Source organism: Mus caroli, chromosome 2, assembly GCF_900094665.2.
Source record: "Mus caroli chromosome 2, CAROLI_EIJ_v1.1, whole genome shotgun sequence".
In the NCBI taxonomy this organism is placed as follows: Eukaryota; Metazoa; Chordata; class Mammalia; order Rodentia; family Muridae; genus Mus; species Mus caroli.
In genome coordinates, this window is record NC_034571.1 from 164,750,047 (window position 1) to 164,764,951 (window position 14,905).

Below are 14,905 nucleotides of genomic sequence, written 5' to 3' on the forward strand. Positions count from 1 at the left end.
AAACAAATGTCCAGAGGGGCCTACAGAGCAGACCATTGGGTGGCTTCCAGCTAAGCCCCAGAATTGTGTTTAAATCGATTTAATTCACTAGGCATCTCCCCACTTCTATTCTTCCATTTTTTGGGAGTACAGGACTTACCCTTTAGCCCAGGCTGGACTTGAACTTTCTGTGTAGCTCCTTGAACTCAGGATTCACCTGCGTCTGCCTCTGAGCACAGGACATTTCAGATGTGTAGTAAAACAAACTCTTGAGTCTCTCTGACTGAGACTGCCTGGTCCTCCCACACTCTTGGCTGCATGAAAGCCCCTTCATCCAGCTAGCCAAAAGTCAGGATACTGGGAAGTGGCACCCACCGCTTTTCGAACCTGTGCCCTTCCAGCATTCCTTTGAGAAATGGCCTTGAGCTCACACCCTACTTGTCTAAGTCTGTGCCCAGGTTGAACATGGGCTGCTGTAGCCTGAGGGCCTCCCTTGGTGTCTTCCCTCCATTGCCCCTTTACAGATCAGCAGAGCAAGAAACAAGGTGCCGCCGGGCGTGGTGGCGCACGCCTTTAATCCCAGCACTCGGGAGGCAGAGGCAGGCGGATTTCTGAGTTCGAGGCCAGCCTGGTCTACAAAGTGAGTGCCAGGACAGCCAGGGCTATACAGAGAAACCCTGTCTCGAAAAACCTAAAAAAAAAAAAAAAAAAAAAGAAAGAAACAAGGTGCCTAAAACCTGCTCACCCATGCCAGGTGCTCTAGTCACAGACAACTGACCTTATGAGAAAAGGTCACGCTCCCTAAAACATCCTATAGGCTCCCCTGACAACTGCACCTCATCTCATAGGAAGTTACCATGGCTACCCACCCCACGAGGGCCCGCAGAGACAGAATGATTTCCTCTGACCATAATTTTCCCTACCCCAAAGGAAAAGAGCCCTCCCCATACCTGGCTCTTCCTCTGCAGTCAGCTAAAGTGTCACTTCCCACAAAGCATCCCATATACCTCCTGTCATGGAACCCCCTTCTTAGTATGGACACTGGGATGTATTTAAAGCATCATTCACCCACATAGCTGCTCAGCATCCTCCCCCCCACCCCCAGGTGCTGAGCCACATGAGGGAGAGACAGCCTCTGTGATCCCCGGATCTTCACTTGAAAGAGAGAGACTGGGCTGGGTCAATAGCAGACAATGAATAGTAACAGTCAAACAGCAGTCACAGACTCTGTGCCATTCCAGCTGTGGGAAGAGCTGGCTGGGTATTGGATTGGGCCAGTGCTCTTGGGATCTGGGGGCAGAAAGGGCCTTCTCCCATTAAGAGCAAGCCTCCCTGAGCCTGCCTGAGGGATTAACTGCAGCCTGAGATGAGCCAGGTGAGCCCTCCTGGGCAGGTTCTGTTCCCCACACCGTAGGAGATTACTTCCCTGGCACCCGCTCAAAGCTCCCAGCAAGTCAGGACTCTGCCCACTCCAGAGCTAGAAACAACATGCAGTCTCTCAGAAGAGCCAGTGTGCTCTTAACCCTCTGTGGACAAGGTAGAGGCGGGCTGACGTCTCAGAGCCCCAGGAAGCTCTGAAGCAGAGGGACTCACATGATGTGTTATAGGGACTCTCCCGGGCACTGTTGAGTGTCACCAGCAACCTCTGTTCTACTAGAAGTCAGGGGTAGCACCCTAGTTATGACGACAACAACAACAACAAAAAGACTTCAGATACTTCCAGATGGCTCCTGGAGCTAATTCATGCCCAGATGAGAGTTATCATTCTTCAGAATTATAGGACTTCATTCATTCATTCCCTTAGTGTTCCAGCCTCTGAGGATGCTGCAGAGAAGAAGGGAGGAAGACCCTTACCATCTAAGAACCTCTGTGGAGCAGAGAGACAGGAGAGCAACCCATAAGCACTAAGTGGGGAGTGGAGAAGGCTCAAGGAGGGCTCAGAGCGCTGCTCCACGGGCAGATGCAGCACATCTGTTCGATGTTGTCACCAGTGCCTGAAACAGAGCAGGTGCTCAGGGAAAGTGGGTCCCAGTGACAACTGCAACTTCAAGGGCAGCCACATATCATATCCCATCCTTAACTGGCTAGCAAGCACACATTCTGTGGGATCTGGGGAAGAAAGCCCCTGGCTGAGGATGCTGCAGGAAAGACCTTTGCTACTTTGTTCTAGAGTGGAAAGACCTGATGTGTTACAAGAACTCCTGTTTCAGCTTCAAAATATCAGCTTCCATCAGGTTGCCTCCTAAGCCCGGAACTACAAGCTAGAGGTGACTCTGACCTGCATCTCCCATGGCCCTCTGGTCTTCTTGGCTGTGTAGAGCACAGCCCAAACAATCCTGTTGTTTCTCACTGGAAGGTGAGGTTGCCAAGACCAGAGGCCATAACTGCTTCTGCTAGTCAATGGATCTTAGCCTCAGGACTGTGCCAGGCATAGTCAGCCAGTGTGTAATAGAGAGATTGGTGGGTAATGGATGGATGCATGCATACATGCATGTATGATTGGATGACCATATAAGTAAATGGAAGGAAGGAAGGGTGGGCCGCTAGATAGATGGATGGACAGATGGACAGATAGATAGATCTACTAAAGAAGTTGGTCTTTGGGTCTTGAGTCATCTTTGGGCACTTTCTTCCATCTCAATTGCTTAGGTTTTCTCTCAGTGGTCTTGAAAGACCCCCCCCATTTCGGGGAGACCCTCGCTCAATACTGGGATGAGCCGACACCCCAATAACTCGAGAGAAACCATTCTTGATGCAATATCGCATGAGGTTTATTCGGGAATCAGCATGCTGAGGCCGAGCTTGTAACCCGCACAGAGGCAGAGGAGATCGACCCCCAGCAGTTGCAGTCGAGGGTTTATGGATATATGGATGGTGGATAGGGAGACATTAATGGAGGATCCGTTAGGTGGGTGGATGTATGTGTGGATAGATGTACGGATTGTGGAGCTTCAGGGGTCCTGCTTGAGGTTTAATAATAAAGATGTGGATGAATCTATACAGTTTAAAGCTGTTGGCCTGTTTGCTGGGGCAGTCTCTCAGCTGGCTTTTAACTTAAAACTTCTCTACCACTTGTCCCCACATGTGGCTCTCTCTTTACCTCCCTGTTCCCTGTCCTGTCCATGCTTCTGTCTCTCAGTGCACCTGTCCCCTCTCTCTGTCCCAGCTCTGAGCCTCCAGCTCTTTATTATGCAAAAAGCCATACTCCTTACTCAAGCAGTTGGCTTTGGGGGCTAGGTGACCTTCCCTACAGCAGCTTGCCTTTCTTTTGGAGAAGTTGAGGAAGTAACAAACATTTATATATCCTGCTAGCTGGAGTCACTGGTCCCAATTAACAATTGAGAACACAGGGATGCACTTTTTCATAGCCATATTTGTAGGTCATCCCAACACTTATATTTGGATGTATGGATGGATATATATGGATGGTTGGAAGGATGGTTGGTTGGCTGTGTGATTGTACGTATGTGTATATGGATGGATGGATGGATGGATGGATGGATGGATGGATGGATGGATGGATGGAAAGACAGACAAACAGGTAGATACACAATGGGACAAAGAATTGGAAGAGGGTGAAGAGATGGAGAATTGAATCATTAGATTGGTAAATGGACAGAAAGACATGGATGGATGGATGGATGGATGGATGGATGGATGGATGGATGGATGGATGGTTAGATGAATGGAACGATGGACAGATAGATGGGTGGACAGTCTAGAAAGCATCAAGAAAGACACAAGCTTCTGAGATCTGAGAAAACCCAGGATGACACAGCTTAAGCTCATCAGTCACTTGGGTCCAAGGCCTTGTCCACCTTCACTGGCAGATGTTAAAGGCTGAAGTCATTCTCAAGATGACAGGAAGTGGATGCTACCCTACCACCAGGATGGGGTTAAGAAGATAGTCTTACAGTCATTATTGCAACTGGAAGTGTTACTGCCAGCTCTGCAGATTGCAGTACTCTCCCTCCCTCCTTCCCCTCCCTCCCTCCCCTCCCTCCCCTCCCTCCCTCCCTCCCTCCATCTCTCCCCCCTCTCTCTCCCTCCCTCCCTCTTTTTCTCTCCCCTCTTTCTCCTTCCCTTCCTCCCTATCTCTTCTTCCCTTCCTCCCCCCTCGTTCCTTCTCCCTTTTCCTCTCCCCTCTCTTCCTTCCTCCCCCTTCCTCTCTTAGCACCCAAGCTCAGATCCAGATCTCATGGCACATTTGAGAGGACAGAAGCTCAGGCTTCAACAGTATGTTGAGCATGGATTTGAACTTGTTTGTTTTCAGAAACAAAAAAGCCAAATCTCAGGGGCTTGGTTTGAAAACAAGCATCTGTCAAGGAGAAATGCCAACTAAGACAGGTTGCAGAAGACCACTAGGTGTGGAAAGGTGTCCTGGCCTAGCCAGGTGAGCAGAGCTTCAGGAGACAGCCAACCAGGATCTAGTTCATAGTCCCAGCAGTCTCTCTCCTTGGCCTTGGCCAAGGACTTAGGTCCTCCAAAGCTCAGCTTCCCCATCTGAAAACAGGGCCACCCTTCAGTCTTATGGAAACAGGCACAGAGCAGGGCAGCATGTTAGGCAGAGACAGCATGTGCAAAGGCTCTGTGGCCACTTAGAAGAAATTCTCTAGTGAGCAAGGGGAATATGGGAGACTGGCTAGAGAGGCTGGACCAGGCAGGGCCAGTGTGGGATCCAGTGTGCTCCGTAGATATACAGACCCAGGACGGGGATTCTTTGAGAACTTGCAGAAGTACAATCTCAGACCCTAGAACTTCAGAACTGACCCTGGAAGGCAGAGCTGAGACCTGGGTTTTCAGAGCAGGATGTGGCCACTCTGCAGAGGCTCAGCGTTTGCAAACCTTCACAAGAAGCAATAAAAAACAGTGCTTCAAGCAAGAGAATCTGAGGGTCAGACTGGGATCTGGAAAAGTCTTTCATCTGTCTTGTGCCATTGCTGCTGGTCACGTATCACCTCAAAGAACAAGACTGATTTATAAAGTAGAGGCCAAACACGGGAAGTCCACGTGAACTAGCCTCAGTGCACGTCTCGTAACCTGAGCTGTATTTTATCTGGCATTCCAGCTACAGACGAGAAATTTGGGTGCACCCCCTTCCCTGCTTTCCCTGGGACTGGGTGGGAACCATTTCCTGGAATCTTCTGGAACTAGGGCCTCATCTTTGAGATGCTCCTGTTGATAGAATTGCTCCCGGCTCCATCTCTTCCCCAGGGAAGGTCTTGGCTTCGCCAAAGTGACTCACACTGAACCGATTAGTTTCAAAAAGAAGAAGAAGAAAAAAAAACCTAGTAATAATAAAAATGACTGGATTGTTGTTTATTGCTGGGCTGCACTTCAGACAGCTACTGTGTTGCAAGGTCTTGATTTATAGTGTCTTCAGGGCCAGCCCCACACGGAGGGAGAGAGGAGGCTCCTTCCTCCCAGCCTGCCTGCTCTTCTTACCTGCTAGGGGTATCTCTGGAGACCACCACACTGTTCTTGTTGACAGTCTGCTGGAGGCTTCAAGGCAAAGTCAGCTTCCAGCGGCAGAGTTAAGGGGTGCTCAACTCTGGACTCTAGGGGGACTCAGCCAGGTGGTGGGAATGGGTAACCCTTCTCTCCAAGCTGGGTTGGTTTCCACCGCTCTGCCCAGTAGAACGTAACGAGTATCCCTGGCTGTGCAGTGTGTGCCCAGTTTCCAGGCTATTGCCACCTGGACTTCATTTAGCTGAGTGTTCTATCGAGAAAGAGAGAGAGAGAGAGAGAGAGAGAGAGAGAGAGAGAGAGAGAGAGGTCTTCAGTTGTACTTCACTGTGGTTTTCGAGACAGGATCTCTTGGACTCCAGGGACCCCTTTGTCTTCCCAGCACTGGGGGTTACTGCCCCGGTTCCATGGCACATGGCTTTTACACGGATACTGTGGCTCAAACTCAAGTCATTATGATCACATAGCAAGCACTTCCCCTGCCAAGCCTCCCCGGCACCTGGGTTGAGGTTCTGACAGGATCTACAGGGGTCCCCCCTGCTCCTCCACTTCTGGGTTGGGGTGGGGGTGTTGGTGCTACAGGATCCTCCCAGCATGCTCTGGGTCTGAGAAACATCTCTGGAGTCAGAGGATAGATCTCAGCAAGCCACCCATGATGGCCGGGAAGAAGGACACAGAGGTGACACAATCCAGATGGGGTGTAGGCTTTGGGAAAACAGGACACGCTGGGAATTGCCCAGTTTTGTCCTGGTTTCAAACAATAGGAGGGAGAGGCAGAAAGGGAAGGGTGTTCAGAGAGACACAGAGTCTCGCTCCTGCGCTTTGGAAACTCTAAGCAGATTCATCTTTCCTTCGGGTTGGCTTTATGAGCCTTGTGTTTTAATTTCTTGCAGGAGCTGAGGGTTAAGAACGTGCCAATGGCGGCCAAAGCGAGGGGGAGTGGGGAGGGCGGGGATGTGTGCAGGCTTCAATGTTATTGTTTGACCTGCTCTATCTCTCTGACACTGCCTGATTGAATACGATAGCATTTACTGCCCGGTGCATTTACCGCCCGGTGCATTTACCGCACGGTGCATTTACCGCCCGGTGCTTTAGGAATGTGCCCTCCAGACTTTCTCCTGAAAAGAAAATTAATACTCCATGCATCCTTTATAAGGATAGGTAAGGCTCAGGAAGATGGCTCAGTAAAATGCTCCTGGCAAGGCATGAGGTCCTGGATGGATTTCCAGCACCCACACCAAAAGAAAAACCAGACGAGCAAGGTGGTATGCGCCTGTCACCGCAGCAGAGGGGACAAAGACCAAGAGGATGTCTGGAATGTACTGGCCAGACAACCCAGCCTCACCAGGGAACCTCAGGTCCCAGGGAAACCCTGGCTCAAAAACAATGTGGACAGCAATTGAGAAAGATACCCAAAGGTGACTGACTCTCCAGGCCTCAGCTCAGCTGCTAGTGCCTTTACCCAAAGACCATCTCGTTGGCTCTAAAACTTGCTCTAAAAAGCAATAGAATTCACACCCTTTAAAGAGGTGTTCTAGTCTTTTAAAATACTGGTTTTGTTCCAGATAGTTCTCTGAAGTTAAAGGTAAGTAGAAACAGTAGGAAATAAAGCCGTTTTCAAATCCCGTTCTCTAGACAGGATAGCGCTGGCATCTCTTCCTGCTCTTACACACTCGGTACAAATCTGAGATCTAATTATATAAGCCTCTTTCATTACCAGTTTGGAACGAAGGTTTTAATCATTGAAGCCTAAGCCCCTTGAATTTCTCCATGCTGTTTCTTTGTCTTGGAAAACAGCTTCTTTCTGCATTGCGCAATCGGTCCTCCCACACTGTGGCTGCGCTGTCCCCGTGCCAGCATCTGGCCAGCCCCCACCGCTGGGCACAGAGGTTGTTCTTGCTTCTGCCTTGGCACAGCCCTCACCCAGGGACTCTGCCCACCAGTGTGCACCCGTGTTTCTGAACCCAGTCTCAGAGCAGACTTCCCAGCCATCTGAGAAGTCTTCAGAGAACGCTACGGTTTTAAACTTAAAACCAATTGAATGTCAACCTGCTAATTTTATGCTACTTTTTGGAGCTAACCGATGTTCCTGGTGTGTATAAGGAATGATTGCTAGATCTGTCTTGGGAAAGTAAGGGGGGTCACGGTGCGCTCTGAAATACCTGTGGACACAGGAGGGGAGCAGCATGACCCCTGTGGCAGCATTTGAGCCTGACACCTGCAGTGTGCTCTCCACAGAGATACTAACTACTGGGGCTGCAAGTTAGTTCCCAGAAAAAAGTGTCTTGTTCCCATTGCAAAATGCCCTCCCACAGTTTCCTCATGAGCTGCCCGGCTCCTGCTGACAGCACCTGTGCTTAGCCCCAGCACAGCCCAGAGAGCTGGGCAGGCAACCTGCCTTCAAATGTCGGTAACTTGGAAGGACTTGAATGGCTGATGGTTATCTCTGCTGCAAAAGAACATTAAGTTTCCTGGGATGAAAGGGAAGTACGGGGGAAACCAGCCACCTTTGGAGTCTGCACCCACTGTGGTGTGGCCTGTCCCAACATGTGGCCCTGGGCCTTAGGTTCCAGCACACCACCAGCCTTCCCCATGCAGACCCCAGCTCAGAGCCCCTGTGCCTTGCTACCTCAGACACTGCTTCCCGGGAATGGAAGAACAGCAGAAGTTCAGCCCCCAGGATCTACTGTGCAACTCCAGGTGTCTCACTCCACCTCTCTGAGCATGTTTCCTCTTCTGCTGCTCAAAGGCTTGGGCATTGAGTTAGATGGGTTTTAGTTTTTGAGAGACCCTTAGCTGACCTGGGACTGGGCTATGTAGCCCAAGCTGGCCTCAAACCTGCAGAGATCCTCCTGCCTCGGCACCCCCCATCTCCTCCCTCGTGGAGTGTTGATTCTAGGCATGGACCACCATTTTCTGTCACTGGAGTGTCTTCCTCACAGAACTGGGAGTCTGTCTCGTTTGCTGTTGTCCCCACGCCTAGAATATTGCTCATCCAAATCAGCCCATAGGAAGTACCTACTGAGTGCACAGATGGTCCTACTGAGTGCACAGATGCGGCTCATCTGTTCCCTATCAGTCTGAACCCCACACCTGACACATCTTGAATGTGTGACTCCTAGGTTGTGCACCCAAGATGGTAGCTGCCCTGGGACTGGAGCTCTGGAGCTGTCCCTGTCACAGACTCCATAAGATTGGCTGATTTAGGTTTAATGCTAAAGGAAAAACCTGGGGGCTGGGAGATGGATCCGTGATAACGTGTATCCTTGTAAAAATCCATGCAAGAAGATAGGTATAGTAGCACATGACTAAAATCTCAGGACTGGGGAGGCTGAGACAGGGGGACACCATCAGACAAACTCTCCAGTCTGAGGAGCTTCAGGTTCAGCGAGAGAGTCTGTCTTCAAAACCGAAGTGGATGATGACCAAGGAAGGTACCTATGTGAGCAGTATATTTGATATCCATGCATTACACACACACATGAGTGTGCACAAGCACACACCTCAGAAATAAAGAGAAAGGCTGGAGGTCTTTTTTTTAATGTGTGTGTGTGTGTGTGTGTGTGTGTGTGTGCAGTGCCTGAGGAGACCAGAAGAGGGCAGTGAATCCCCTGTAACTGAAGAACTGAATTGCGGGCTGGGAATCAAACCTGTGCCCTCTGTAAGAGGAGTAGGTGCAGAGCCCCTGACCCTACCTCTCATCTGGATCAAGGCACCCAGCACTATGTATAAAGTAGAAACGCCTGTACAGAAAGAACCCCTGGGTCAGCCCGATGGGTGAAAATGAGTGTAGAGGCCCTGGGAAAGATATCATCCCATTTAAAAGACTCCAGTTGTGGTAAGTTGGACAAAATGCAAAGGATCATGGGAACATTTAATCCTGATCATTGTTAAAATGTCCAAATGAAATCTTGTCACTTAAAAACAAATAAGCAAACAAACAGTTAAAAAAAATAAAAAGAACAAGGCAGGGGTGGGAGAGGTTGCTCAGTGGTTAAGAACACCTGCAGCTCTTTCAGAGGATCTGAGTTCAGTTCCCAGCATCCACAAGGTGACTCAACTTCTCATTAACTCCAGCTTTGGCAAATCTAGCACCTTCTTCTGGTCACCATGAGCACCTGCACCCACGTGTGTACACACATACACACACACACACACACACACACACACACACACACACACATTTATTTTAAAAAACAACTTGAACTTGAGTCTGCCAATGTATCATGCATGTGACTTTTGCCTTTCCTTACCACATACAGTTTCTGAGCAAGTCTCTCAGCGTATCTGGCAGGCAGAACATCTCCTGAGGGTTCCACATCCTCTCTTGTGTGTTTAGTGTTTCTGGGAGTTTTGGGACTCGGTGAGTGGCAATGCTGTTTCTCACTGAGCCCCTCATTAGCCCAGGCTGGCCTTGACCTTGCCAGCCCTCTGCCTATACCTCTCAGGTGGCTGGGGTTCCAGGCCAGTGTCACCCAGCCTGAGTGTCTGTCTGTGTGTTAGCCAGTTCTCTATGGTCTCTCAGGTGATGGCGTACACAGGTGAGGGTCTGGGACAGACTCCAAGGAGACAGCAGAGCACACGTGCTGAGCTGGGCCAAGAGAGCTCGAGGATGGACTCTCAGCCAGGGCTGTAGGATAGAGGCTGGCTACTGTTCAACACTGTGCATGGTGGGTGGGAGGAGAGGGACAACTTTGTCCTCAGGGGACTCAGAGCAACCTTTGGAGGCATCCAGGCCTTAGAGTTGGGGACTATTTAACATCTGTGGGGTGGAGGCCAGGGTTGGTACTAACATCCTGCAAAGCCCAGGCTAGCCCACCATAGAGAAAGATGCTGATGCCTAGAGTTGTCACATACAAGCATCCATGTGGAGACTTGGCTCTCACAGCCCTCTTCACAGAAGCATCCAAAACACAAGTCATGGCAACCACCTCAGCTCCACAAGGATGGGCACCCTATGGATAGGGTGGAAGTCAGGGCGAGGGAGGAGGCTGCAGAGCCCAGAGTGGAAGGGGGGTGCCCATGAAGACAACTGGACTGGGAACTCTTGTTGAGCCATCGATTCCACACCTAGACATCTGCTCAGAGAAAGGGGTGACGAGGGGAGGGGAGCCCCAGAAGGCACAGGTGAAGGTGGTACTAGGGTGAAAGGAACACGGAGGGGCAAAGACTGACACGAGGAACTCCAACACTGAGGCCAGGAGGGACAAAGCTGAGGCTGCTGTAGGTGGGCCAGGATGCCTGCTCCCTGCCAATTCGCTAGCCATCCCTGTGCACCTCTGGGTTCCTGAAGTCCCCACTCCCTTCTGGCTCATTTTCCAGAGGGCCAGGCCCACAGGCTGCAACTCCAGATTGTCAGACAAACAAGGTCTTGGCTTTCACAGTTGTTCCAACAGCAGAGACTGCAGATCACAGGTGCTAGGCTAGAGGAACTGTGCCCACCACACCCACCAGAGCCAGAAGTGAGGAGAGAAGGGGGTTGTCCCACTTGGCCAGCTGGCATCTGGGCTGGTCAGCATCTGGGCTGGCCAAGGCCAGCTGCCTGCATGTAGCTGTTAGGCTTGATCAGTGCAGCTCCTCCACAGTCTCCACATCCATTTCCACTCCTTCCTAAATGGCAGGGAGGCAATTAGTGACTTCTATAGAACAGCGCACAGGGTGCAGGGCAGGCTTGGCTGACTCTGAGCACTGGGAGGCCCTTCCTGTATACCTTGGTGTTTTTAATGAGGCCTTTACAACTGCTAAATGATTAAGCAAAAGATTGATGAGAGTCACAGGTAGACTCATCTTGGCAGCAAATCAGAGGCATGGGCCCTGCCCTGCTGTCCCCCCAGGGCAACCTGTGAATTATCGTGGCAGGGAGTACAGGTGAGCTGCACACACTTAATCAGCACACCAGCTCCTGTGCACATCACAGGAACCTGGGGTACCTTGGCTGTTTTTCTATCGAAGTCACCAGTGGGCGTGGTCCATACCTGACGTTGTACCCAAGACTCCAGAAGCCTCGTCTTTCCTGGCAAGTGTGAGGTAGACCATGCCTACCCAGCTGGGGCAGCCAAGGACTGCTTGAGACGTGCTTACACTTCAAAACTCTCCGTTGCTTATCTGAGCACCCAGGTGACCTGGGCATCCTTAGCAAGCAGACGTTTGGTGGGCGGGTCACTGCCGGCTCTTCTTCCAGAGCACAGAGCAGTCTTGGGCATCAACACTGAGGCTGTGTGGTAGGAAACAGGCAGAGGTGGGTAAGAGGAGGGTGTCAGGCTGCAGGCTCATAGCTCAGTGATGGAGTCTTTGCACACACAGGCAGTAAGTACTGGGTCCCACGGACAGCATCATAGGAACAACCCATCTAACAGGAAAGCTGCAGAGACGGAGTGACAGAGCTTAACATCTGTGTGGAAGACCCCGGCTTCCAGTACCAGGTCTGCAAAGTGGACGAAGGAAAGGAGAGAAGAATGGAGCGGGGGTGGGGGTTGGGGGGATGAGAGAGCGGGAGGGGGGAGGGAAGGAGGGACAGGGACTGGGGAGAGAAGGAAGGTTGAAGGGAGGGGAAGGGATGGAGGGAAGAGAGGGAAGGCGGGCTTTAGAGCTTGGTTCGGATCTTGAGATTTCCCTCACTGTCTGGAGCTCAGTGCATATCAGAGTTTCCACCCTGTCAGTGCACATGACAAGATCTATCTCATGACTTGGTTTTGAAAACATTGTAAGGTGCCTTGCTGGATACCTAGTAGCCTGGTTCCTAGGGAGCTCTTAGCATCGATTAACCAGAACCGTTTTGTCTTTAAGCCTCCCTAATGTTATGGGTGTGGGGTCAATCAGAGAACCACCAGTCAGACCACGAATAAATTTTAATAAATAAGAGGTCTTATTAAATACCGGCCAGGTCCATGCCCGAGCCTTACATTACATTTTATTAATTACATTAATAAGGGGCTTATAAAGGCAAAACTCACAAGGCTACAGCCTTCCCACCTTCATCCAATCAGAGGCAAGAAAACATCCTGACGTATTCTCATCCAATCAGAGGCAAGCATATATCATGACGTACCTGCCTACACATGATCAAGCGCACATCCTGTGTAGTTAGGGCAACCAAGCCTATTCAAGAACCCCCCCCCCAGCATTCCAGGAAGTCATCTGTACTTGGGCAACTGGGGCTTACAGATTAGAGGCAGGGTTTTCTTTTGTTTTATAGATCTTCTAAGCACAGTAATTTAAACTTAAAACATAACATTAACGGCCACACTTCCTCTCTGGACCCATACCCCGCCCTCCAAAGCTCTTCCTGTTTCAAGGATAGAGCAGGGTTACCATGTTGGAAGACTGCACCACACCACGGCCAGCAACAGGATTCCCAAAGTTCAAACCTCTGGCTTCCAAGTCAAAGGGCAGCTGACATGTGACGGTTTCGGCAGCATCAATGACTGCTCACGTTCCTCTGGAAACCTCCAGGACTGAGTGTTGGCTGTGAGGTCACCAGTTTCAGCAAGGATTCCATTGAAAGAAAGCCACTTCCACAGCTGGCAGCTGGCTCACTCCTCCTGGGAAGAAACTCAATTCATGGGGGACCAACTAGATTCATGTGGCTTTTGAATTCCTGTAGCTCTGAGTGCCATCTGGCAGGACCGAGTGGGGACTCTGCCCTCCAAAGGCTGATACAAGACCATAATGTACATGGAACCAGCTTTAAGGAGAAGGGGGTGGCCAGTGGCTGGCAAGTATGAGGACCAGAATTTGAGGTCAATGTAGGATGTGGTTTGGTGGAAAGGAAGGTATTTAGATGAGGGTCTCAGATACCTCCTCATGAAGTCCAGGGAGAAATCACAGCGACATAAGACCATGCATGGGGTCACTCTGGTAAACTCAGCAGCCACCAGGTATGAGGGGCTCCTTAGGTAGGATCCAGTGAATTCAACGTCAGTTCCTTGCCCATACCAATGTGCAGAGGCTTTGCCACTTACTGGGGACAGAACAGACTCAAGGCCACTTCCACAAGACAGTAAGCCCTGCTGCTCCCTGCTAGCAGAGGGACAGAGCAGGAGTATGTGGCTCTAAATGCTCAATGAGAACCCCATAGAATACTCCAACCCGGCATCATCCAGATGGCTCGTGTCCCCAGCACGGTTAGAGGTGTGAGTCTAAGAGGAAGCATATTGACAGCTAAAGAAACAAAGCAAGTCAGGGAGAGTTTCAGAGCCATCACACTCCCACGGAAGGTTCTAGAACCTTCCAAGCCACCTAGAACTGTACAGGGTGGATTTCACCTCCAGCCTTTTTTTCCCTCTAAGCTTTTATTTTTGTTATATACCTGCTTAGCATCCACGTATGACTGTGTGCCACATATATGCTTGGTGCCCACGGAGGCCAGAAGTAGGCAGAAAAATCCCCTAAGAACTGGAGTTGCAAGTGGTTATGAGCTACCACGTGGGTGCTGGGAATCAAACCTGGGTTCTTGGGAAGAGGAGCCAGTGCTCTTCATGAGCCATCTCTCCAGCCCATCCTCCACCCTTATTAAGCCACGGTTGATGAAGTGAGCATTGTCAGAAAGTGTTTGGGGGCACAGAACTCTAGCGGTGGGGACTTGCTGCTGAGTTTTGGTTACCCAAGTCCTGGCTGAGTGAGCCTGGTTAAAGTTTGAGACAATGCTGACAACCCCCTCGAGGACGGGGACTTTGTTATAAGCACACTAGAACAGGCGGTTTACAGGAGGTGGGCCGGTTGGGACAGCAGATCATCAGGAACCTGGATCCCCAGCCATCTTTTAACCCAGACAAAAGAAAGAAGAGGAGGGACCACTGGGGTAAAAAGGCTCAGTTATCAGTTGGGCCACCTGCCTTTAAGCAGCAAACTGCTTCCTTTTACACCTCACTGGCCACATTAACCTGGGATTCTAGACAGATTGTCACCAGCTGGGCCACAGAGTCGGGGCTCTCTTGGAAGAAGAGAAGCAAGGAGGAAAGACACTGGCTAGGTGCCTAGCGACCCCAGGACCCAAAACAGGCTTCATGGTGCCTTTGTCTCCACACTCACAGGAGGTTTGGAAATCCAGCCAGACACATGGATGCAGGATGCAGGGTAGACTCCCAAACTCTACTGTCTAGGGAGGGAGTGATGGGGCCTGCAGCAGCTGGGAGCAGCCAGGCCTGTCCTGGGTTAGCACCCAGCCTGTGAATAAGTTCTAATTTTTGCTAAGTGAATTTAGTATCCCAGAAAGCCCAGGGTCTGGGAAGAGGCTCAGTGGGTAAAGTGCTTTGTCCCCAACACCTATGTAAAAGGCAGCCCTGGAAGGACACACAGGTAATCCCATAACTGGGGTTAGGGGCTGAGACAGGAACACCCCTGGGCTAGTGAGAAATCCTGTCTCAAAAAACAAGTTCCAGAGAAATAGAGGCGGGCACCTGTGTCAACCTCCAGCCTCCACATGCACACAGGTTTGTGCACACTTGCACGGATGTGTACA